Source organism: Hyla sarda, chromosome 4, assembly GCF_029499605.1.
Source record: "Hyla sarda isolate aHylSar1 chromosome 4, aHylSar1.hap1, whole genome shotgun sequence".
Classification (NCBI taxonomy): Eukaryota; Metazoa; Chordata; class Amphibia; order Anura; family Hylidae; genus Hyla; species Hyla sarda.
The window spans coordinates 161471590-161499242 of NC_079192.1; the positions used below are offsets into that span (position 1 = coordinate 161471590).

Sequence of the window (27653 nt, forward strand, 5' to 3'; positions counted from 1 at the left end):
GCCGGGATCTGTATTGATCCCGGCACCTGAGGGGTTAATGGCGGACGCCCGCGAGATCGCGGGCGTCGGCCATTGCCGGCGGGTCCCTGGCTGCGATCAGCAGCCGGGATCAGCCGCGCATGACACGGGCATCGCTCCGATGCCCGCGGTTATGCTTAGGACGTAAATGTACGTCCTGGTGCGTTAAGTACCACCGCACCAGGACGTACATTTACGTCCTGCGTCCTTAAGGGGTTAAAGTTAAGTTTTATGGAATGCATATCCTCAATACTTTCTTGTGCATACCAACACTTTAACAAAAGAGACCGTTTTCTTCTGTCTACCTGCTTCAGCTATTATTCTGATCCTGCCACCCGCCTGATGCCACACATCTGATGCCAAGTTCTCCTTTTTTAACCCAACTTCATCTCCGGGTACTGGTATTGCCAACCACCACCACACTCTGTCACCAGGGACTCAGGACTCCTGATACCACCTCCAGGCTGTGTCATTCTGCCACCACATGTTCTCCTCATGCTGATGCCACCTCCAGGCAGTATCATTCTGCCACCATATGTTCTCCTCATGCAGATGCAACCTCCATTCTGTCTAATTCTGTCACCATATGTTCTCCCCATGCTGATGCCACCTCCAGGCTGTGTCATTCAGCCACTATATAGTCTTCTCATTCTTCCGCCACCTCCAGGCTGTGTCATTCAGCCACTATATGGTGTCCTCAGGCTGCCGCCGCCTCCATGCTGTGTCATTCAGCCAGTATATGTTCTCCTCATGCTGCCACCACCACCATGCTGTGTCATTCAGCCTCTATATGGTCTCCTCAGGCTTCCACCACCTCCAAGCAGTGTCCTTCAGCCACTATATGGTCTCCTCATGTTGCTGCCACCTCCATGCTGTGTCATTCAGCCACTATAAGGTCTCCTCTTGCTGACGCCACCTTTACGCTGTATCATTCAGCCACTATATGGTATTCTCATGCTTCCGCCACCTCCAGGCTGTGTCATTCAGCCACTATATGGTCTCCTCATGCTACCACCACCTCAATGCTTTGTCTTTCAGCCACTATATGCTGTCCTCATGCTACCGCCACCTCCACACTGTGTCATTCAGCCATTATATGGTCTCCTCATGCTTTTGCCACCTCCAGGCGGTGTCATTCAGCAACTATATGCTCTCCTCATGCTGCCGCCACCTACAGGCTGTGTCATTTAGGTACTATATGGTCTCCTCATGCTTCCGCCACCTCCAGGCTGTGTCATTTAGCCACTATATGGTCTCTTCAGGCTGCCGCCAACTCCAGGATGTGCCATTCAGCCACTATATGGTCTCCTCATACTGCCGGCACCTTCACGCTGTGTCATTAAACCACTATATGGTCTCCTTATGCTTCCACCACCTCCACACTGTGTCATTCAGCCATGATATGGTCTCCTCAAAAATTTGCTAAATTACGGTTTTCTGTTCATTTTCCCCACACAAATAGTATATTTTTTTGGGTTGCGCCATACATTTTGTGGTAAAATGAGTGATGTCATTACAAAGGACAACTGGTTACGCACAAAACAAGCCCTGATACTCATCTGTGGATGAAAATATAATAGAGTTATGATTTTTAGAAGGCGAGGAGAAAAAAAAAAGAAAACGTAAAAATAAAATTTGCCGCCTGACCGCAATGTGATCAGCTTGCATATTTATTGGTTTATATATATTATATGGAAAGGACAATAGCAGTGCTGGAACCTTTTCTTCTATTGTGGTTAGTAAAAATAAAATTTGCTGAGTCCTTAGGCCAAAATGGGCTGAGTCCTTAAGGGGTTAAAGACGTTTCAATTTATAATTGATGAAAAGTGACTTGTAAAGTTTTAAATCAAATTTAATAGAGTTTAAAAAAAAATAGACCAATGCTTCTTATTCTTGTTGTATTTTAGTACCTCATGAAATCTTTGCAATTTTTTTTGTTGTCTAGGCAAGATTGAATTCATGAGCACTGCCTTTGACTATTAGTTTCAGCACTATTATTGTTATTATCATTTATTGATTTTATAGCACTCTTGGTTGCAGGGTGCTGCATATCTTATAAGGGTTAAAATACATAACACAGACACATGTGCATTAAAATTGACATATAATAAATGACAGATAAAGTGGAAGTAAGGGTCCTGCTCACAAGGCCTTGCAATATCCAGGAAGAAGGGGAGGTAAACAGAAGGTGTGGGAGACAGCTGGTCATCTCTGACCAGGTAGGAAAGCAAATGTCTATAGGGCCATACAGTGGCAGCAGGGTTATTGTAAATTGTAGGCAGGGGTCAAGTCCTGGGAAAAATACGTGTGAAAACTCACCCAAGATTTCCACTCAAGGGCTGGTCCTGCAGGACTCCTACTAATGTGAAACAGTGTTCCTCCTGTGGGAAAAGTGCAGGAATTCCATTCCCATGCATTTCTGCTGGAACTGAGCCCTGGTTTTAGCCTATACTGAAGAGTTGGGTCTTCAGTTTACTCTTGAAAGGTCTTGATAGTGGATGAGAGATGAATACGTCAAGGTGAAGAGAAATCTTTGGGACAATTGTGTGAGGTGCAGATGAGGGAAGAGCACAGGCAGAGGTCTTGAGGCGGTATCAGGAGATCAGGTCAGAGATGTACGGAGAGGAGTTTGTAGACAGGCTTGTGTGTCACAGTGAACAGCTTAAATTGAATGTGATGGGCAACGGGTAAGCACTTACTGCACTGATTTTGTAATGGTATGCCTTGTGAGTAGAAGTCCTCCTATAAAAGTGATGGCTGGAGTCACCATACTAAAGGTAACTATTTTCTTAAAGAATCTTATGGATCAATGATTTTTAATTTTGTAAAATGCTTTGATTTACAGGCTGCTGTCTGAGGTGACAGGAAAGTTAGCCAGCCCTTCACCTTTTTTTTCCCTCTTTTTTTTAACCCCTTCAGGACCAAGCCCATTTTGGCCTTAAGGACCAGAGCGTTTTTTGCACATCTGACCACTGTCACTTTAAACATTAATAACTCTGGAATGCTTTTAGTTATCATTCTGATTCCGAGATTGTTTTTTCGTGACATATTCTACTTTAACATGGTAGTAAATTTTTGTGGTAACTTGCATCCTTTCCTTGTGAAAAATCCTAAAATTTGATGAAAAATTTGAAAATTTAGCATTTTTCTAACTTTGAAGCTCTCTGCTTGTAAGGAAAATGTATATTACAAATAAAAAAATTTTTTATTCACATATACAATATGTCTACTTTATGTTTGCATCATAAAAGTGACGAGTTTTTACTTTTGGAAGACACCAGAGGGCTTCAAAGTTCCGCAGCAATTTTCCAATTTTTCACAAAATTTTCAAACTCACTATTTTTCAGGGACCAGTTCAGGTTTGAAGTGGATTTGAAGGGTCTTCTTATTAGAAATACCCCACAAAAGACCCCATTATAAAAACTGCACCCCCCAAAGTATTCAAAATGACATTCAGTCATCATTTTAACCCTTTAGGTGTTTCACAGGAATAGAAGCAAAGTGAAGGAGAAAATTCACAATCTTCATTTTTTACACTCGCATGTTCTTGTAGACCCAATTTTTTAATTTTTACAAGGGGTAAAAGGAGAAAATGTATACTTATATTTGTAGCCCAATTTCTCTCGAGTAAGCACATACCTCATATGTCTATGTAAAGTGTTCGGCGGGCGCAGTAGAGGGCTCAGAAGGGAAAGAGCGACAAGGGGATTTTGGAGAGTACGTTTTTCTGAAATGGTTTTTGGGGGCATGTTGCATTTAGGAAGCCCTTATGGTGCCAGAACAGCAAAAAACCCTCACATGGCATACCATTTTGGAAACTAGACCCCTTGAGGTACGTAACAAGGAATAAAGTGAGCCTTAATACCCCACAGGTGTTTCACGACTTTTGCATATGTAAAAAAAAATATTTTTTTTTCACTAAAATGTGTGTTTCCCCCCAAATTTCACATTTTTCCAAGGGTTAATAGCAGGAAATACCCCCCAATATTTGTAACCCCTTCTCTTCTGAGTATGGAGGTACCCCATAAGTTGACCTGAAGTGCACTATGGGTGAACTACAATGCTCAGAAGAGAAGGAGTCATATTTGGCTTTTTGAGAGCAAATTTTGCTCGGGGGGCATGTCGCATTTAGGAAGCCCCTATGGTGCCAGAACAGCAAAAAATACCCACATGGCATACCATTTTGGAAACTAGACCCCTTTAGGAATGTAATAAGGAATAAAGTGAGCCTTATTACCCCACAGGTGTTTCATGACTTTTGCATATGTAAAAAAAAAAAATAATTTCCACTAAAATGTGTGTTTCCCACCTAATTTCACCTTTTTGCAAGGGTTAATAGCAGAAAACACTCCCCAAAATTTGTAACCCCATCTCTTCTGAGTATGTAGGTACCCCATAAGTTGACCTGAAGTGCACTATGGGCGAACTACAATGCTCAGAAGAGAAGGAGTCATATTTGGCTTTTTGAGAGCAAATTTTGCTCGGGGAGCATGTCGCATTTAGGAAGCCCCTAAGGTGCCAGAACAGCAAAAAAAAACACACATGGCATACCATTTTGGAAACTAGACCCCTTGAGGAACGTAACAAGGGGTACAGTGAGCATTTACCCCCCACTGGTGTCTGACAGATCTTTGGAACAGTGGGCTGTACAAGTTTTCATCTTCATGGACCACTGTTCCAAAGATCCGTCAGACACCTGTGGGGTGTAAATTCTCACTGCACCCCTCATTACATTCCGTGAGGGGTGTCGTTTCCGAAATGGGGTCACATGTGGGGTTTTGTTTTTTTTGCGTTTGTCAAAACCGCTGTAACAATCAGCCACCCCTGTGCAAATCACCTCAAATGTACATGGTGCACTCTCCCTTCTGGGCCTTGTTGTGCACCCCCAGAGCACTTTGCGCTCACATATGGGGTATCTCTGTAGTCGGGAGAAATTGCGTTACAAATTGGGGGGCTTTTTTCCCTTTTACCTCTTGTGAAAATTTAAAGTATAGGGCAACATCAGCATGTTAGTGTAAAAAATAAAAAATGTTTACACTAACATTCTGGTGTAGACCCCAACATTTCCTTTTCATGAAGGGTTAAAGAAGAAAAAGCCCCCCACACCTTGTAACGCAATTTCTCCCGAGTACAGCGATACCCCATATGTGGCCCTAAACTGTTGCCCTGAAATACGACAGGGCTCCAAAGTGAGAGCGCCATGTGCATTTGAGGCCTAAATTAGGGATTTGCATAGGGGTGGACATAGGGGTATTCTACGCCAGTGATTCCCAAACAGGGTGCCTCCAGCTGTTGCAAAACTCCCAGCATGCCTGGACAGTCAACGGCTGTCCGACAATACTGGGAGTTGTTGTTTTTCAACAGCTGGAGGCTCTGCTTTGGAAACAGTGGTGTACCGGACGTTCTTATTGGGGGAGGGGGGCTGTGTAAGGGTATGTGTATATGTAGTGTTTTTAACTTTTTATTTTATTTTGTGTTAGTGTAGTGTAGTGTTTTTAGGGTACAGTCACATGGGCGGGGGATTACAGCGAGTTTCCCAGCGCAAAATTTGCTGCATCTCAAGATGCGAGAAACCCACTGTAAAAGCCTCGCCCATGTGAATGTACCCTGTACATTCACGGGGGTGGCGGGGCGGGGGGGCTTGCATCAGCTGTTGCAAAACCACAACTCCCAGCATGCATGGTCTGTTAGTGCATGCTGGGAGTCATAGTTTTGCAACAGCTGGAGGCACACAGGTTAGGAAACACTGAGTTAGAAACAGACAATGTTTCCCAACCAGTGTGTCTCCAGTTGTTGCAAAACTACAACTCCCAGCATGCCCAGACAGCTGAAGGGCATGCTGGGAGTTGTAGTACGGCAACATCTGAAGGGCCAGATGTTGCTGAACTAAAACTCCCAGCATGCCTGGACAGTCAGTGCATACTGGGAGTTGTAGTTTTGCAACAGCTGGAAGAGCACAGATTGGAGACCATTATACAATGGTCTCCAAACTGGGGCCCTCCAGATGTTGCAAAACTACAACTCCCAGCATGCATGGTCTTTAGTGCATGCTGGGAGTTATAGTTTTGCAACAGCTGGAGGCACACAGGTTAGGAAACACTGAGTTAGAAACAATGTTTCCCAACCAGTGTGTCTCCAGCTGTTGCAAAACTACAACTCCCAGCATGCCCAGACAGCTGAAGGGCATGCTGGGAGTTGTAGTTCGGCAACATCTGAAGGGCCAGATGTTGCTTAACTAAAACTCCCAGCATGCCTGGACAGTCAGTGCATGCTGGGAGTTGTAGTTTTGCAACAGCTGGAAGAGCACAGATTGGAGACCATTATACAATGGTCTCCAAACTGAGGCCCTCCAGATGTTGCAAAACTACAACTCCCAGCATGCCCAGACAGCCAAAGGCTGTCTAGGCATGCTGGGAGTTGTAGTTTTCAGACTCCTAGAAGCAGCAGTGAAGATCTTCACTGCTGCTTCTGAGGACCATATACTCACCCGTCGCTGCTCGTCCACGTGGCCGGTCCCGCGCTGCTCCTCGGTCCCGCCGCTGGATCAGGTAAGTCCGCCGGTCCCCACGTGTTCCCCCCGAATGCCGCAGGTCCCCGCAGCCATCGTCCCCCGTTCTGCCCGACTTCCAGGGGCGGGCAGTGCGGGGGATCTGAACTTTCACCCCAGATCACTGTGATTGGTCCACAGGGACCAATCACAGTGATCGCTGACCAGGACCATCAATTGATGGTCCTGGGGGTGAAGCAGAAGTTGTCCCCTGCTGGAAACAGCGGGACTTCTGCCAGTTAACCCGTGCGATGCTGCGCATCGCCGGGTTAACTGAATGTCATTTATAAACGCCGGGATGCGCGAACGCACTGCACAACCCGGCGTTTATATATGACATTCTGCGGGAAGGGGTTAAAGTAAGCAGTATATCTGTAAGGACTCTGTCAGGATCCGAATAGGTATGCAGCGAGGACACTGGTGGTGGATCCTCTGTGTCAGTGGGGTGATGATGTGGGCTGTACCAGGGGAACGGAGTCTAAGGGGACTGTCAGGATCCGGATAGGTATGCAGCGAGGACACTGGTGGTGGATCCTCTGTGTCAGTGGGGTGATGACGTGTGCCGTACCAGGGGAACGGAGTCTAAGGGGTTACTGGTTTTCACCAGAGCCCGCCGCAAGGCGGGATGGACTTGCAGCGACAGGTAACCCCCAGGTCATTCCACCCGATAGCGACTCAACCCCAGCTGACAGTTGAGACAGGCGAGGTACACAGGGACAAGGTAAGAGCAAGGTTGGACGTAACAGAAGGTCAGGGCAGGCAGCAAGAGTCGTAGTCAGAGGCAACAGCAGAAGGTCTGGGTACACAGGCTTGGGAACACACTAAACGCTTTCACAGGGCACAAGGCAACAAGATCCGGCAAGGACAGGAAGGGGAAGTGGGTTTTTATAAGCAAGGTACAGGTGCAGGTACTGATTGGGCCAGGCACCAATCAATGGTGCACTGGCCCTTTAAATCTCAGAGAGCCGGCACGCGTGCCCTAGAGAGCGGGGCCGCGCACGCCGGGACTGAGCAGACAGAGGACAGGGCAGGTGAGGAGATTGGGATGCAACCCGCGGGCGGGCGTGTCCCGCTATGCGGATCGCATCCCAGCCGGTGACACTAGTGCAGTGGTCCCAGTCAGCGGGTCTGACCGAGGCGCTGCACGGAGACGAACGCCGCGAGCGCTCCGGGGAGGAGCAGGGACCCGGAGCGCTCGACGTAACAGACTCAATGCCACTTTTAGCAATATTGTGATCAATAAAACATTTGCAAGCCAAAACCAGGAATGAAACACAAAGAAGAAAAGTAAAAGAAAAAGGTGTGCATTACGTAATGCCATGTTTCTGATCTATTTCTATTTTTGCTTTTAAATGTTGATCTCGACTCAATGTCCATCAACAAATAAATATACATAGAAAATACACAACAGGACATGTTAACAAAAAAATAAGGTAAACATTTTTTTAAATTCTTTTTTTGTCAGTTAAATGAAGCTACAATGGTTTCTACAGTAAAGAAGTATCATCCCAGCTGCTCTGTTTCTAATCAACAAAAGGAAAATCTGCTTTGTATGCTTCCTAATACCCTAGTCATATACAGTGTATTACAAGAAGTTGTCTAATTGTGAAAGACGACTCCTACACAACAGACTCATCTCTGGCCTGTTTAATTGAACTCCTGAGATGCAATATCAGTGAGGCATAAGGATAAATAACTACCAGTCCCATTGGTCTCACCAAGAACCCATTGATGTTTCATAAATCCTAGTCACTACAAATCTAATTGAGTTACCATGCTGAATTAGCTTACATCTAAATGGCATTCATGTCTACAAATGGAATAATTAGAGTCTAGAAAATGGGATATATCAAGTGGTATCCCAAGTGAAAAGATGAACACATTAGTATTCATCCAATCAACGGTTTTAGAAGGAAAGACAGAAGTATTTCCTTTCTGAAAATAAGGGATGAAATACTGCATGCGGTTTTAATTGTAATACAGAGGTCATTTCACAAACAACTGCAAAACAAACTGAAAAATAAATGCATTTTTTTATGGAAGAAAAATGATAGTATTAGAGATGCAGCCCATCTAATTATTGGCAAATTCAGTCACTACAGCTCTAAATGTAAGAATAGTTAACAATCATTCATACAATGGTCATAATAACTGCTGTGGACAAATCACCCATATTATACATGTACCTTAACCCCTAAAGTCCTGGGTTTTTGTATTTTCTGAATTTATTGCCCCTAAATTACAGCGGCATCATAGTGTTGAGACCTGAAATGCAAATAAAGCTATTTGAGGTATCCATAGTTTCACTGATCTGTAATGTTGATACATTTTTACAATTCTGCAGACAGAATGTTCTGTATGTTAGTGATGCTAAATATGGATGGTGGAATGAAATTTAAAGGGTCTTCCTCTCTTTCTATGATTAAATAGGTTCTAGTCAGTATGATCAATCCTATATATTTATCATACATTGCATATTTAGCATTTTGTTTTATTGAAGTTGGGTTTATTTCACAATCAATTTCAAACTACTTACAAAATGTACCACAATACAGGGCAGTTTTTAATTACTATAAGGGAAAATTTATCAAAACTTGCGCAGAGGAAAAGTTGACCAGTTGCCCATAGCAACCAATCAGATCAATTAATTTTTTATTTTTTAAAGGGCCTCAAAAAGGGAATGTGATTGGTTGCTATGGGCAACTTGTCAACTTTTTCTCTGCCTGCACAATATTGAGAAATCTCCCCTATGTGTCTTTTGCTAGTGAACTTATTTTTAAACCAGGTGCTGTATATTTGCAATCTTTGGATAATTTATAAGCTTGGAATGAGTACAATATTTAGCACAGACATACTGAATATTATAATACAAGGGCATAAAATACAATACAGGCACAAACCCAATCCCATACACTGTACACTGCATTATATTAATATTCTAAAAAAGCTACACGTCTTTCAACAAGCAACAGATAAATGATAAGAGATGGAGCATTAAAGGGGTTATCCACCATAAGGTGATTTTAGTACATTGTGAATTCTGGTAGAAAACAGACATGGTGCACATCTACAATCTTGTATAATGATCTGATTGCTTCTCAGCATAATATCAAATGATTTTAGTACATACCTGGCAGGCAGTAATGGACATGCTTAGGAAGGATCTGCGCTTGTCTTGGGGCTAAATGGCTATGTCATGGGATTACCATAATACTGTGGCTAGCTTTTTGTGAACTTGAATTTCCTGTTTGACTTTTCTTTTTTTGACTACAAATCCCAGAATTCCATTTTCCTCCCTCCCACACATCAGCCACCCCACCCATTGAAACATAAATGAGCTGCATCCATTCAAAAGACCTGTGGTTTTCAATCAGGGTGCCTACAGCTGTTGCATTAGTTGCAATTGATCTCTCTCCCACCAAGCGATCACTCCACCCTGTCATCAGCTGACTAGTGAGTCAGGTCTGACTAGTGAGTCAGGTCTTTGTGAGAAAACCGTCACACACAGGTGCAGACACTATATTATAAACTACACTAACTTTGCAGCCCCTGTAGCATAGTCAAACAAAAAAAAATCCTGGAATAGACCTTTAAAAAGGGAAAAGGAAGGGTAAATCATTGGTCTGAAGCTTTACTGAAAGACACATTAAAGTTTACCTGTCTGATCCTGCAAAAAACAAAACAGAAATTGATATGTTACCCACTACCTAATCCTGACCTTGTACATCTAATTTTTATGCCTCTATCACCTATATTTCTTATAAAAATACTTTTCATTAGCTCAGATTGTTAGAAATCCTCTCTGGGGAAGGGGGCGTATCCCTCCCTTGTGGTGCTGGGAGGTGATTGGTGTGTCTGCTCATGGAGCCTTTTCTGTGAATCATCTCTTGTTAATCACTCATGGAAAAGCCTGACTCTGCTGCATGGCTGGTTAATGTCCCAATAGGTATGGGGACCCCTACTGGTGAGATTTGCTGGAGCCATTTTCTATATTAAATTTTCAGAATTTTTAACCAACCATATTACAAAATCATTAACAATATAAAAAAAGGATTTGGATCTGACAGTGCCCATTTAAGGGAAGACAGGGAAGGAGAAAGGTATCAATCAATCTTCTTCCTGAACATCTTTAATGTCCATGATGGAATAGTCTCTAAGCAGGGAGGAAAACCAGCCTGTGGCCATTAAGTGTCTTAAAAACTGTTCCTGGACAGCCTAATCCATATGGGCTCTGGATCCCAGGGAAAAGTTCACAAAGTACTGGATGGTGTGATAGGCTGCTCCTTGGAACAGATTCTCTAGTTTCATTACTTAGGGTATACAACAAGGCCCACACTAACAGGCACTGCCAGAACTTTCTGAACTTTTCTTTTTTTATATGATAACACTAAAGATTGGAAAGCTACAGTGCCTTGCATAAGTATTCATCCCCTTGGACTTTTTGCCCATTTTGTTACTGTTAGAAAACTGGAATCTTTCCATCAATTCTGACCAGTTTCTTTGTACCTACTGAATTGAAGCATCCCCACAGCATTATGCTACCACCACCAATTTTGTCTGTGAAATGGTGTGCTCAGGGTGATGGACAGTATTGAGTTTCCACAACACATAACATTTTGCACTGAGGCCAAAGTTCAATTTTGGTCTCATCAGAGCACCTTCTTACATGTTTGCTGTGCCTCCTAAATGGCTAATGGTAAACTCCAAACAGGATTTCTTACAGATCACTTTCAATTATGTATTTTTTCTAGCCACTCTTTGTGGAGAACATAACATAGGCTACTTTCACTCTGCCGCTGGGCACCGCCACAAATGGCAGTTTAGGCTCTCTTTTTGTTTTTTTTGCTTTTAACGGCCATTAGTGTAACGGAGCCCAACGGGAGGCATAACAAGCACAGAGGATCCCATTCACTTGAATGGGATTCTCTGTCGTCCATTATTGCAGCCATTATTCCGTTGGAAGATAGCGGGAGAAAAAAACGTTGCAAGCACTCATTTTTTGCCCTTTTCTCCCGCTATCTTTCAACAGACCCGCTACTTTTGATCATGCAAAATATCCCTAACGTTACCCCACCTTGGAGAAGACACTTCAGGGTATTTGTGTTGAGTATAATTTCCATATTGGCTCTCTGGATTTTTTTCAAATGTTATTGAATTCAAGCATAAAGCATTTTTTTTTTATATAACATGACCTCAGAAAACATATCTCTACCCCTCACATGCATAATGGCACCAAACGTGCTTATTTTTTATTCTTATTGACTACTTGATATGCCCTAAAATTAGGGAATTAAAATCTATTTTATAGGATTATTTTCCTCTTTTTGGCTTTGGAATGCTGTAAATGTATTCAACTAGGAATATAATGACAAAAATCAGAAAAAAGGAAATGTATGGTCCTTCAGCCAATGATGTATATGCCCTTGGAGACAATTTACCAAAATAATAACACTACTGAAATCTACCAATGAGGCCACAAAGAAAGCATCAAGCTAAAAAATGCATAATTTTATTAATAAAGATAATAGAAAACACCATGCCTCACAATACAGTGCTCAGGAAGGTATCAGATATAGCACTGAATAATGAGCAACAGACCAAGGGAGGGGGTTTGGGGTACAGGTGAAAAACCTGACCTAGCCGACCCTACCTAGTCTAACCCCTTGCCCTCACTACAATAAGTGTGGACAGGGAGTAGGGATAATATAAGTCACATAAACATGAAAAATGAACAAGACAATGACTTAATGTGTGTATATTCTTACTCCTAATGACCTACGCGTTTCACCCTCACTTATAGTTAGGGGTTCATCAGGGCTCAGGGGAGCAGTCAACATATCACAAATAATAATCAAAGTGATAAACAAACAAGTGAAGCAAACGTGATACAAAAATATAATAGCCGCACATTGATACTGAGTAATGATATATAGATGTATGAGAAGTAGATAAATCATCCCACACTGGCCACAATGGAAAAAATGTGGATCCTTAATTGTATTATGAGAAGATGGAGAATATGTCCCTTGTCCAAGGTAAGTACTGTAAAAATAAGATGACAAAACCACCTGTCAGAGTTCCATATTTTAACACAACTATCAAGTGTATAAAGTATAAAATATCAAAAATGTATAATAATGATATATACCTCCAATAGTAATTGGGTAGATATGAAATAGCCCAGCATCAAATTAAAGATATAGTGCCACAGGGATCACAGGTTGCCACTCCCTTATGTTAATGAGTGTGCTAGAACCTAATAGATAGATACATCAAAGTTAACTTGGATAGAGAAAACCAAAAGATGACACAAAGACAAATAATGAGCCAGTCTTACCCATATATGATGGTAGTAAACTAAAGACTGATAGCTGGTGTGACACGCCAAATGTAATAATACAAGATGTTGGGCCGAGGATACTGAAGGTGGATTTATAGATGGAAAAGAAACACTTCCAGCAGAGTACTAAAGATAAAACCAGAAACATAAAATAAAACACCATATGACCAATAGGTGTTATTATTGCCACATCATTAAGGCCCCCAAAAATACGAGCAAATATAGTATAATAAACATATTGCCTACCCTAATAAAAGATGTTTAGAGTACCAGGCAGTCCAGGATATAAGATGAAATAAGGTAATGGAAGGAACTGGAATCACCTCCCTAATGTGGAGGCTCCAGAGGAGGCGATAACTCCTACAATGAAATAATATAATATAAGGGGTATGTAGTTACCAAAAGTGGAGGTCACATAAGCAAGGCAATACCGCCACAGTGCACTCACCCAATCCCTGGTGTCCCATGTGTGGACTCAGTGTGCGGCGGCCACATTGGACGCCGCGAGTCTGGTTAAAAAGCCGCGGGACCGGAAGCGGAAGTGGCAAAAAATATGTATCTGCGCATGTCCGGAATCAATGGAACGCAATGCGCTTCAGACGGCGCATGAGTGGATAGATAGATAAACCCCAAAGCGAGGCTTGGATATGATGCGATCCACCCCGCGCATGCGTTCTATATAGATGCTGGAAAGATAAACGTATGGGACGTATAGGAGACTGAAATATTAACTCATAAATACGGATAACATATAGAAAAATGTAGATGTATATAGACTGGGCCAATGTTGAGATACTAATGAAATAACGTAAATACAATCTAAGAATGGTAAGCATAAGGTAAACTAGATGATGTATAAATAATCATAAATAAATAAATAAATAACTAAATAAATAAATAAATAAATAGATAAATTGCAGGTGAGTGAAAACACTTATATCGGTCAGAAGATGTATTATACAAGATGGGAAATTGTAATATAAGAAATGCACCCATAATTACATCAAATGAAAGGGCAAAAGGATAATTGGTCATTAAGACCATAGGGGGTGATGGTCTTTAGCCGGTATATCCAGCGTGTTTCGGCTTGTAATAGTCTTTTATCCAGGTCACCGCCCCTAATGTCGGGTTTGAGAACTTCAATGACTTGGAAATCCAAATTAAAGGGGGTGTCCGCATGATGCCTAAGCATATGAAGCGACAACGGTTTTTCCCTCTTATGCCTGATGTCACTCATGTGTTCGAGTATCCTACGCCTTACTTCCCTCATGGTTTTGCCAACATAGCATAAGGGACAGGGACATGTAGCCAAGTAGATGACTTTACTTGTTTTGCAGTTCGCATAGTCATAGCACTTATACATCTTATTAGCGCTAGGACTAAGGAATTCTTTGGAAACACGCATATATTTACACGCTTTACATGATCCACATTTGAATGATCCAGATACTTTGCGATCGAGCCAAGTGCCTGGACCCCTTGGGGGAGTGTACAAACTGTGTACCAAAAAATCCCCCAGGTTTTTTCCCCTCCTATATGTGATCCTGGGTGTCTCTTCCACTAAAGAACCTACTACTGGGTCCGTCTTAAGAATAGGCCAGTGATTGGTCAAAATTTGGCGTATCTCCTTGGCCGCTGCGTCAAATGTGCCAATAATTCGAGTTGGAAGGTCCCCATCCCCAGCCTTCGGTTTGGAGAATAAGAGTGTAGATCTGTCCACATGTTTTGTTTCTATATATGCCTTTTTGAGAACCCTATTAGGGTATCCTCTGTGTTGAAATCTACTGCGTAACTCCTTGGCCTCATGATGGAAAACTTGTTCCGAGGAGCAGTTCCTTTTAAGTCTTAGATACTGTCCCTTAGGAATCCCATTCCTAAGGGAAAAAGGATGGTGACTGGACCACATGAGTAGGCTATTGCCAGCTGTAGGTTTCCTATGAATTTTGGTGCTAATGTTGCCATTGCTGCTACGTTCGAGCAGTACATCCAAAAAGACTAGAGAATCCTTGTGGATCTCAAAAGTAAATTTGAGACCCACTGGGTTGGTATTAAGGGACTGTACAAAATTCTCGAACTCCACTTTGGGGCCGCTCCAGATGACCGCCACGTCATCAATGTAGCGGCCCCAGTAGATGATATGGTGGTGGAAGCGAGAGTTATCCTCCCCAAAAACAATCGCTTCCTCCCACCAGCCCAGGAGCAAGTTGGCATAGGTGGGTGCCACTGGGCTGCCCATGGCAGTGCCCCTGAGCTGGTGGTAAAAGCGTGAGGAAAAAATAAAAAAGTTCCTGTTGAGGACAAATTCCAAAAGAGTGAGGATAAATTGATTGTGCGCGGCATGATGGATACTCCGACTGCGTAGGTAATGTGCCACTGCATTAATCCCAAAATTGTGGGGTATTGAGCTGTAAAGCGCCTCGACATCAATTGAACATAACCAATAATCTTCCTCCATGATGATGTCCTGGATCTTAAGCAGGAGGTCCATCGTGTCTCGTAAATAGGACGGTAAGCATAATACAAAAGGGCGGAGGACCTCGTCCAAGTAGATACCTATATTCTGGGTTAGGTTGCCCACTCCGGATACTATAGGTCTACATTTAAGCGGGTCCAAGCCCTTGTGGACTTTGGGTAGTCCATAGAATGTAGCGAGACGTGGTGCACTTGGTAACAAAAAATCATATTCACGTTCATCAATTAAGCAATCGGTTCTTGCTTGTATCAATATTTCCTTCAGTTCCTTCAGAAAAATAATGGTAGGGTCCCTTTCTAGAATACGGTAGGTCGTCTCATCTGACAGAATACTAGTACACATATTCACATAGGCCTTATGGTCTAGTATGACCAAATTCCCTCCCTTGTCCGAGGGTTTTATAATGATTGTACGATCAGACTGTAGCTCTTTGAGGGCATCTTGTTCAACTCTGGTAAGATTGTGTGTCGGTATCCTGAAATCACACAATCTCGCCTCGATGTCACTACAAGCGATGTCTATAAAGACATCGATGCAGTCTCGGTCCCCCGACGGGGCAGGTCTTGTACTTTTAAGATGACAAGTGGAGAAGGGGCCCAAACCAATCCCTCTCTCTGTCTCCTCTAATAAGGAGGCTAAAGTGGAAACACCTCTCAGGTCCTCCTGGTCAATCCCTAATTCTTGACATGATTTTTTATCATGGTGAAAAAAGAATTTTTTCCACTTTAGCCTTCTACCAAAAAGGTGGAGATCCTTGATCCACCCAAATATATCAGGTTTATTCACAGGGACAAACGAGAGGCCATGTTTTAACAATGAGATCTCGGCCTCAGATAACAGATGTGAAGATAAATTAATTATCTGGTTGTCCTCAACTGTCACATTCGAGGGGGCACTTGTGTGTCCTTCACTAAAAAACCGGAAGTTGTAGAAGAGGATGTTGGGCCAGATGGTACAGGCGGTACAGAAAAGGATTGTGAACCAGAGCCCTGGGTTTCTCCAGAGTTTCCACGTTTTGTGGATGAGCCCCGCGGTCTTGATTTCTTGCCCCAACCTCTGTTGTTGCCCCGATAGGCACCCCGATACCGAGTGGAGTATGGGGACCGGTTCCATGATTGATAATTGGGTCTTTCCGAGTCTGAGGCGTCAGTTTCAGAGGATGATATCTCCGTTTCTGTGCCTTGATATGGTTGTTGATTTAGGAAGTTATAGGCCTTATTGTCCCTAAAGTCATTCAGATCCCTGATGAATTGTTTATGCTTTCTGTCTTTAAGAGAATGTTTAAATTTTTCAATGTTGTTCTTTAATTCAGTATCCTTTTTTGCAAACTCCGGATCTTGTTTTAGCTTAAGGGCAATGTCAATACTTTCCTGTAATTTCTTAGTAGTACTGTCCAGGGTATTCCTTTCCTCTTCCAACAAAAGATTCATAAATCGAAGCGAACTCTCTGTGGCCTCCTTCTCCCACTTACTCATCAGAGTCGGGGTCCTAGAACGGAGGGCTGGTGATATGGCTATCCTTAGGCCCTTGGGAACAATCCGATTTGAGATGTAATTGTCTAAAGATTGTACCTCCCACCAAGATTTAATTTGGTTTTTATATCTATAATTCAATTCCTTAAAGACTGAATTAAGTGTGGGGGTCAAATGACTAGAATGTGACAGTTCTTTTTCTGAAAAAACCTCTTTCGCCTCTTCCAGCCATAAAGAAGTGTCAAATCCACCTGCTAATAAACTATTTGCCATTCTTAGATACACTAAGGGAATTAAACCACGATATCAAGATAAAAGATACTCGTCAGCTATGATGAGGATCAAGAGTCCTCCATCCAATTGAGAAACACAAAAATCAGAAAAAAGGAAATGTATGGTCCTTCAGCCAATGATGTATATGCCCTTGGAGACAATTTACCAAAATAATAACACTACTGAAATCTACCAATGAGGCCACAAAGAAAGCATCAAGCTAAAAAATGCATAATTTTATTAATAAAGATAATAGAAAACACCATGCCTCACAATACAGTGCTCAGGAAGGTATCAGATATAGCACTGAATAATGAGCAACAGACCAAGGGAGGGGGTTTGGGGTACAGGTGAAAAACCTGACCTAGCCGACCCTACCTAGTCTAACCCCTTGCCCTCACTACAATAAGTGTGGACAGGGAGTAGGGATAATATAAGTCACATAAACATGAAAAATGAACAAGACAATGACTTAATGTGTGTATATTCTTACTCCTAATGACCTACGCGTTTCACCCTCACTTATAGTTAGGGGTTCATCAGGGCTCAGGGGAGCAGTCAACATATCACAGGCATATATAGAAACAAAACATGTGGACAGATCTACACTCTTATTCTCCAAACCGAAGGCTGGGGATGGGGACCTTCCAACTCGAATTATTGGCACATTTGACGCAGCGGCCAAGGAGATACGCCATATTTTGACCAATCACTGGCCTATTCTTAAGACGGACCCAGTAGTAGGTTCTTTAGTGGAAGAGACACCCAGGATCACATATAGGAGGGGAAAAAACCTGGGGGATTTTTTGGTACACAGTTTGTACACTCCCCCAAGGGGTCCAGGCACTTGGCTCGATCGCAAAGTATCTGGATCATTCAAATGTGGATCATGTAAAGCGTGTAAATATATGCGTGTTTCCAAAGAATTCCTTAGTCCTAGCGCTAATAAGATGTATAAGTGCTATGACTATGCGAACTGCAAAACAAGTAAAGTCATCTACTTGGCTACATGTCCCTGTCCCTTATGCTATGTTGGCAAAACCATGAGGGAAGTAAGGCGTAGGATACTCGAACACATGAGTGACATCAGGCATAAGAGGGAAAAACCGTTGTCGCTTCATATGCTTAGGCATCATGCGGACACCCCCTTTAATTTGGATTTCCAAGTCATTGAAGTTCTCAAACCCGACATTAGGGGCGGTGACCTGGATAAAAGACTATTACAAGCCGAAACACGCTGGATATACCGGCTAAAGACCATCACCCCCTATGGTCTTAATGACCAATTATCCTTTTGCCCTTTCATTTGATGTAATTATGGGTGCATTTCTTATATTACAATTTCCCATCTTGTATAATCTTCTGACCGATATAAGTGTTTTCACTCACCTGCAATTTATCTATTTATTTATTTATTTATTTAGTTATTTATTTATTTATTTATGATTATTTATACATCATCTAGTTTACCTTATGCTTACCATTCTTAGATTGTATTTACGTTATTTCATTAGTATCTCAACATTGGCCCAGTCTATATACATCTACATTTTTCTATATGTTATCCGTATTTATGAGTTAATATTTCAGTCTCCTATACGTCCCATACGTTTATCTTTCCAGCATCTATATAGAACGCATGCGCGGGGTGGATCGCATCATATCCAAGCCTCGCTTTGGGGTTTATCTATCTATCCACTCATGCGCCGTCTGAAGCGCATTGCGTTCCATTGATTCCGGACATGCGCAGATACATATTTTTTGCCACTTCCGCTTCCGGTCCCGCGGCTTTTTAACCAGACTCGCGGCGTCCAATGTGGCCGCCGCACACTGAGTCCACACATGGGACACCAGGGATTGGGTGAGTGCACTGTGGCGGTATTGCCTTGCTTATGTGACCTCCACTTTTGGTAACTACATACCCCTTATATTATATTATTTCATTGTAGGAGTTATCGCCTCCTCTGGAGCCTCCACATTAGGGAGGTGATTCCAGTTCCTTCCATTACCTTATTTCATCTTATATCCTGGACTGCCTGGTACTCTAAACATCTTTTATTAGGGTAGGCAATATGTTTATTATACTATATTTGCTCGTATTTTTGGGGGCCTTAATGATGTGGCAATAATAACACCTATTGGTCATATGGTGTTTTATTTTATGTTTCTGGTTTTATCTTTAGTACTCTGCTGGAAGTGTTTCTTTTCCATCTATAAATCCACCTTCAGTATCCTCGGCCCAACATCTTGTATTATTACATTTGGCGTGTCACACCAGCTATCAGTCTTTAGTTTACTACCATCATATATGGGTAAGACTGGCTCATTATTTGTCTTTGTGTCATCTTTTGGTTTTCTCTATCCAAGTTAACTTTGATGTATCTATCTATTAGGTTCTAGCACACTCATTAACATAAGGGAGTGGCAACCTGTGATCCCTGTGGCACTATATCTTTAATTTGATGCTGGGCTATTTCATATCTACCCAATTACTATTGGAGGTATATATCATTATTATACATTTTTGATATTTTATACTTTATACACTTGATAGTTGTGTTAAAATATGGAACTCTGACAGGTGGTTTTGTCATCTTATTTTTACAGTACTTACCTTGGACAAGGGACATATTCTCCATCTTCTCATAATACAATTAAGGATCCACATTTTTTCCATTGTGGCCAGTGTGGGATGATTTATCTACTTCTCATACATCTATATATCATTACTCAGTATCAATGTGCGGCTATTATATTTTTGTATCACGTTTGCTTCACTTGTTTGTTTATCACTTTGATTATTATTTGTGATATGTTGACTGCTCCCCTGAGCCCTGATGAACCCCTAACTATAAGTGAGGGTGAAACGCGTAGGTCATTAGGAGTAAGAATATACACACATTAAGTCATTGTCTTGTTCATTTTTCATGTTTATGTGACTTATATTATCCCTACTCCCTGTCCACACTTATTGTAGTGAGGGCAAGGGGTTAGACTAGGTAGGGTCGGCTAGGTCAGGTTTTTCACCTGTACCCCAAACCCCCTCCCTTGGTCTGTTGCTCATTATTCAGTGCTATATCTGATACCTTCCTGAGCACTGTATTGTGAGGCATGGTGTTTTCTATTATCTTTATTAATAAAATTATGCATTTTTTAGCTTGATGCTTTCTTTGTGGCCTCATTGGTAGATTTCAGTAGTGTTATTATTAGGAATATAATGAGAATGCAAATGCAGAGACCCTTGCTTGTTGGTATTTCATGTAGGGATCGACCGATTATCAGTTTGGCCAATATTATCGGCTGATATTCCCGATTTTGGACATTATCGGTATCTGCAATTACCTTGCCGATAATGCCCCGTCCCCCGGCCAGAGACGACTGCTGCCGCCACTGCCCCATTGCCTCCCCATCCTCTGGCCACATACCGCCGCCACTGCCCCATTGCCTCCCCCATGCTCTGGCCACATACCCCCACCGCCGCTGCCCCATCGCCTCCCCCATCCCCGGTTCTATAATTACCTGTTCCTGGGGTCCGCGCTACTTCTGGCCCCTGCGGCTTCCTGTGCTGTTGCTGTGCGTTGCGTAATGACGAGTGACATCCTCAACATGACGTCACTGTCAGTGCGCACAGTGCCAGAAGTAGTGCGGACCCCGGGAACAGGTAATTATAAAACCGGGGATGGGGGAGGCAATGGGGCAGTGGCAGTGGTTGGACTCAGGAGGACCCCAGGACAGGCAGGGGGAGAGAAGCGGACAGTGGTGGTGGTCTCTGGCCCCGCAAAAGTTGCTGCAGTTCATTGATTTAAAGCCCCCGCATTAAATCATTGATCTGTAATGGCTTCTACTCCGCTGAAGGGGGGAGAGAAATAGCCGATAACTTATACTGGAATTCAGGCTATCAGGCTATTGGCCTGAAAGGTCATAGATTATCGGTGTTGGCCCTGAAAAAAATCAATATCGATCCCTAATTTCATGCTGACAGGTTCACTTTTACATAAAAAAAAACTGCCTGAAAATTAAAAAACAAAATAAAATATGAAAACTTATAATTTATTACTTAAATTATCCCCCCTCCCCCCACACACACATACACACACAACATTTTGGCTCTCCTTAACCAAGACTTACACTGCAATATTTTGCAACTGTGTGATGATTTTTGAAACATGGGTAGTTTCTCGTCCTGGTTTAGATGGGCACATGGAACAATAAAACTGCTATTTCTTCTTTAGCCAAGTTTTTGGCAAATACTACTTGTGGTCGTGGCTAAAATGAATAGGTGTACTTACGTGAACTGCCTCCAATACCCTGGACCCTCCAGACCTTACACTGGAAAACCTGGAAAATCATCCTACCTAACAGAACAATTTGCACATATGCTGAACTTAACAACAGTGGTTAAACTGTGCCCAAAACCGTGAACGAGGGCATTCCTATAGAGGGCATACCCTATAATTGGAATTGATCCTTATGAGAGAGGGTGGGCTATGCTGAGACGAAACGCCCTGTCCTGAGGGTGAGACGGCAAATAAATAGGCCACGCCCCTCCAACAAATACAGCCTCTACAGGCATATCACTTGTGGTCGTGGCTAAAATGAATAGATGTACTTACCTGAACATCATGTCAGACTGCCTCCAATACCCCTGACACTCCAGACCTTACACTGGAAAAGCTGGAAAATACATTATCCTACCAAACAGAACAACTTGCACATACACTGAACTTAACAACAGCGGTTGAACTGTGCCCAAAACCACAAACGAGAGCACGCCTATAGAGGGCAAAAATGTAAACACCAGTAGGGTAGAGAAAAGCAAATCATATATGATCATGACGTGTATATGATATAAATGCTATGATTGGATGCTTAATGTACTGCTGAAACATCCGTATGGAATCGGCATAATGATTATACGTAATGATGATACGTAAGACATGAAGACATGAATGCTTTGAACATGTAAATGATGTAAACGCTAAGCACGTATGGATGACTGAAATGCTATGAACGTGTACATGACATGAACTGCTTTGAACGTATCCCAAATGAAAGATACTAGGAACCTATACATAACATACCTACTATAAAAAATCTATGAGCGTATACCACACATGAAAGGCTGGGAATGTGTATCTAACCTAAAACTGAATTGTATCCATGATCTGCCTGTCATATACACATGCATAACACATGTCATGCAATGCCCACATGATCTAGACCTAGATGCCACAAACAAAACAAGAAATGTAATGCCACATATGCATCACAAATGCATCACAAATATGACCTTAATGCTATGAACATACACGTGCCATAAGTGCCAGTAACGTATGCATCACAAATGTTGAGAACGTGTGCACTATATGTAAGCTCATAAACATGTCCCATGTGGCTGAAGTAACGCTGTGAACGTTATGAACATGCATGCTATAAACTTATGAGCATATGCACAATATGATGCTATCAGATTTATTACTTACAGTAAAATTAGGTAAGCATGAGGACAAGCTGAGAGCGTAAGCATAACACAAACGCTGAGGATGTATGCACACTGAGTGTATGTACGTATACGTATAACAAAACTATGAACGTATGTAAGGTATGAATGCTATAAATGTGTGCACAATACAAATGCTACAAGCGTTTTGTGCATGACTATGCCATAAATGCAAGCCCTCTGTAGCTGTTATGAAAGTATACACGATTTAACATTGTGAACGTATACACCATAGAAAAGCTATGACCGTATGTGCGATATGTATGCTATGAACGTATGCACAAAAGTAGATGCTATAAACAAAAGCACAACACCAATACTACTAACACAACCATCATAACACTATGATCGTAAGCAAATTATACACGTGTACACAATATAAATATCATGAACACATGCCCAATACTAAGAAGGTATCTACAATATGAACACTAAGAAAGGAATGCCCAATATGATTACCATTACCTATGCCAATATATATGCAGAGAACGTAGGCATAACCCAATACTAAGTACACACAATAGCACAAACACCATGAGCATATGCATCATACTAAACAACTCACGTATGCACAACATCCAACATTACGAAAGTGCACTATAACTAATACAAATAAATGCACTCTCTCAATACTATGTACGTATTCACCATGTAAACTATGCATGTGAGCACAATGTAAAACCATGGACGTATACATGACCCATACTATAATCGTGTATCCAAAGAGACCACGAACACAAGTACAATTGAATGCTGAGAACGCCTGTACAATCTAAACATTTTGGACATATCCATGATCTAATACTGCGAACTTACACATGAACATACCCCCTATGAATGTATGCACAAAACAGTTACTATGAACGTGTGTACTATATATCTGCTATACACATTTGCGCAACTTAAATGCTAATAAAATATACATAACCAACACAATGGACTCAAACATAATTTGCACACTAAGAACATGTGCATGATGTGAATGAATGACTGAGCATCATACAATGATAAAATGTAAGCAAAACATAATGAAATGACCGTGTACATGATGTAAACGCTAGGGAGGTATGCCTGACAAATGCTGTGCACAGATACATGTTGATATTGCAATGTAGGGGATACTAACAATTTATGCAGGCCATATTTAATATGAACTGGAATGTTGTCACATGCATACACTGTGGCATCCCAGCAGGTTGCAGACACAAAAGTTTAAATACTTGTGAACCTTAGCTAAAATAGCCTCAGTTAGAGCAGCCAGCTTGACAGTAAGTACCCAGACCACAGCTGGGGCTTTGTCACTGTGTGCCAGGACGTGAGTAGTGGTAACACAGAACTACCCCTATTGACTGGCTAAACAGGAGTGAGTCTGACGGATCTGTCTGAGCTTCAACATGGGTTTGAGCTGCTGTGATTCGGTGGGAGATGGCAGACCGTGATGCAGACAAAACCTCTGAAGTGGCGCGTGACGATCGCTGGGATGGCACTGCCTTATTACCGGCTAGGCGTGCAAGGGACTGACAGGTAAAAAGCCTGCGTCTGTGGGCCGAGTGTGCTGCCCGAACCACCATCCCACCTAGCACGATGCCTGGCTCATGAACAGTCCGCCGCGACGAACAGCCAGCAACCCGCCACCCCCCTCCCCCTAACACAACCTGCCCGGGAGACCTTCTGCGACCCTGCAGCTGCGCCCTCCGAAATGGGTTCTAGCGTCTCCCCTGTGCCCCCACTAATTATCTGTAGCCTCTGCGGTGATAGCATTTAGTATTCCCCCTTGAGGCAGCTGGCGGGGCTGCCGAGGCTGTACCATTCGGTGTAGCAACGGTGCTGAAAACTTGGCGGGATGTCTGTCAGCTGGATCAGCCAATGACGCTATAAATCTGGGAGTGCTGACAGCCGTCTGATAACCTATTTGTAACAGATTTGTAAATTACTTCTTTTTAAAAATCTTAAGCCTTCTAGTACTTATGAGCTGCTGCATGCTACAGATATACTACAGAGAAATTTGTGAAGTTCTTTCCAGTCTGATTAAAGTGCTCTCTACTGACACCTCTGTCCGTGCCAGGAACTGTCCAGAGCAGGAGAGGTTTTCTATGGGGATATGCTTCTAATCCGGACAGTGCCTAATATGGACAGAGGTATCAGCAGAGAGCACTGTGGTCAGACTGGAAAGAACTTCAAAAATTTCTCTGTAGTATACAACAGCTGATAAGTACTGAAAGGCTTCAGATCTTGAAATAGAAATAATTTACTAATCTGTTTAACTTTCTGGCACCAGTTGATTTGAAAACATTTGTTTTCCACTTGTTTCCACAGGAGTTCCCCTTTAATGACATAGCGACTTTTCATTTTTGTGTTTTCATTTCTTTTAAAATCCATAATTCTTTCATTTTCATCTATAGTGCTGGTTGCATGCGGGATGTATTGTACTTTGTAATGACATCACTCATATTACCACAAAATTTATAGTGAAGCCAAAAAAATATTATTTGTGGGGCAAAATTGAAAAAAAAAAAGGTCACTTTTCAGTAAAAATGACACATATGCCCTGATTTATCAATCTGTCTGAGACAGAAACTGGAGTGATTTTCCCAAGCAACCAATCACAGCTCATGTTTTATGTTTTAGGGAGCTCTGGTAAAATGAAAGCTGAGCAGTGATTGGTTGCTTGGGAAAATCACTCCAGTTTCTGTCTCAGACAGATTGATAAATCAGGCATTATCTTTATTTTGTAGGTCTGTATTCTGTAGGAAAAAAATAAAACTAGAAAAAAAAAATAGTGTGCTTAAAATTGTCCTGTTCTGACCCCTATAACTTTTTATTTTTCTGTATACGGGGCTATATGAGGGCTAATTTTTTGCACTGCTATCTGTAATTTTTAACAGTACAGTTTTAGTTTTTGATGGAATTTTAAACCTTTTTCTATAAATCTTGTTCTGCTATATGAAATGAACAAAAGTGCACAATTCTGGACTTTGGTAATTTTTCCATTTACACCATTGACCGTGCGGTTTAACATTATATTTTAATTATTCAGACATTTACACATGTGGCCATACCACATATTTTACTAGGGGGAGGGGTTATACACACTTATTACTTTTTTTGTCAAATTATTTTGACATTCCCATAGGGGACTAGAACATGGAGTCTTTCGGATCCTAACACTGATCAATGCTGTGCTGTTACACAGCATTGATCAGTGTTATCTGTAACTGGGCCAGAGGAAGGTTCTCTATGACGTGAAACTAGTAGCCTTCTGTGGTATACCCCCATGTCCGAGAGTGTCTCCTCCCCGCATAAGCTATACTGTACATCTACATGTATGCTTTGAATAAAACATTGAGTCACACCCGGCCCCCTTGTGACGTCACGCCCGCCCCTGAACGAAAGTCTATGGGAAGGGGGCACGACCGCTGTCACGCCCCCTTCCCATAGACTTTGGTAGAGGAGGCGGGAGGGAGCTCCGAAAGGCAGGGCAGCGCACAACCCCTTTAAATGACACTTTTTATGGATATCTTTAAGAAATGTCTTTCTTCTTGCCTCTCTTCCATAAAGGCCAGATTTGTGCAGTATATGACTGATTGTTGTCCTATGGACAGAGACTTCCCCCTCAGCTGTAGATCTCTGCGGTTCATCCAGAGTGATCATGGGCCTCTTGGCTGCATCTCTTCTCCTTGTATGAGCTGAAAGTTTAGAGGGACAGCCAGGTCTTCGTAGATTTGCAGTGGTCTGATACTTCTTCCATTTCAATTTTATCGCTTGCACAGTGCTCCTTGGGATGTTTAAAGCTTGGGAAATCTTTTTGTATCCAAATCCGGCTTTAAACTTCTCCACAACAGTATCTCGGACCTGCCTGGTGTGTTCCTTGTTCTTCATGATGCTCGCTGTGCTTTAAATGGACCTCTGAGAGTATCACACTGCAGGTGCATTTATATGGAAACTTGATTACACACAAGTGGATTCTATTTATCATCTTTAGTCATTCCGGTCAACATTGGATCATTCAGATCCTCACTGAACTTCTGGAGAGAGTTTGCTGCACTGAAAGTAAAGGGGCTGAAAAATTTTGCACAAACTATTTTTCAGTTTTTTATTTATTAAAACAGTTTGAAATATCCAATAAATTCCGTTCCACTTCATGACTGTGTCCCACTTGTTTTTTGAACTTCACAAAAAAATTACAGTTTTATATCTTTATGTTTGAAGCCTGAAATATGGCAAAAGGTCAATGTTACGCCGAGCGCTCCGGGTCCCCGCTCCTCCCCGGAGCGCTCGCAACATCCTCGCAACTGCAGCGCCCCGGTCAGATCTGCTGATCTCTCCCAGCCGGGATGCGATTCGCGATGCGGGTGGCGCCCGCTCGCGATGCGCACCCCGGCTCCCGTACCTGACTCGCTCTCCGTCGGTCCTGTCCCGACGCGCGCGGCCCCGCTCCTTAGGGCGCGCGCGCGCCGGGTTTCTGCGATTTAAAGGGCCACTGCGCCGTTGATTGGCGCAGTTGGCTTAATGAGTGTGTTCACCTGTGCACTCCCTATTTATACCTCACTTCCCCTGCACTCCCTCGCCGGATCTTGTTGCCATTGTGCCAGTGAAAGCGTTTCCTTGTGTGTTCCTAGCCTGTGTTCCAGACCTCCTGCCGTTGCCCCTGACTACGATCCTTGCTGCCTGCCCCGACCTTCTGCTACGTCCGACCTTGCTCTTGTCTACTCCCTTGTACCGCGCCTTTCTTCAGCAGTCAGAGAGGTTGAGCCGTTGCTAGTGGATACGACCTGGTTACTACCGCCGCTGCAAGACCATCCTGCTTTGCGGCAGGCTCTGGTGAATACCAGTAGTAACTTAGAACCGGTCCACTAGCACGGTCCACGCCAATCCCTCTCTGGCACAGAGGATCCACCTCCTGCCAGCCGAATCGTGACAGTAGATCCGGCCATGGATCCTGCTGAAGTTCCACTGCCAGCTGTCGCCGACCTCACCACGGTGGTTGCCAAGCAGTCGCAACAGATAGCGCAACAAGGCCACCAGCTGTC

General features: G+C 42.7%; 2 long non-coding RNA genes across 2 annotated transcripts; one reads left to right on the top strand and one right to left on the bottom strand.

The window, feature by feature from the left end:
- Nucleotides 1–12059: 12059 nt before the first annotated feature.
- LOC130366929 (uncharacterized) lies at nt 12060–13265 on the bottom strand. The gene is made up of 4 exons (XR_008892002.1): nt 13152–13265; nt 12903–13031; nt 12714–12821; nt 12060–12607 (listed from the first exon to the last, which is right to left on the bottom strand). It is a non-coding gene; the product is annotated as an uncharacterized LOC130366929 (long non-coding RNA).
- A 5807-nt stretch (nt 13266–19072) lies between these two features.
- LOC130366930 (uncharacterized) lies at nt 19073–20258 on the top strand. Its single transcript, XR_008892003.1, has 4 exons — nt 19073–19186; nt 19307–19435; nt 19517–19624; nt 19731–20258. It is a non-coding gene; the product is annotated as an uncharacterized LOC130366930 (long non-coding RNA).
- Nucleotides 20259–27653: the final 7395 nt, after the last annotated feature.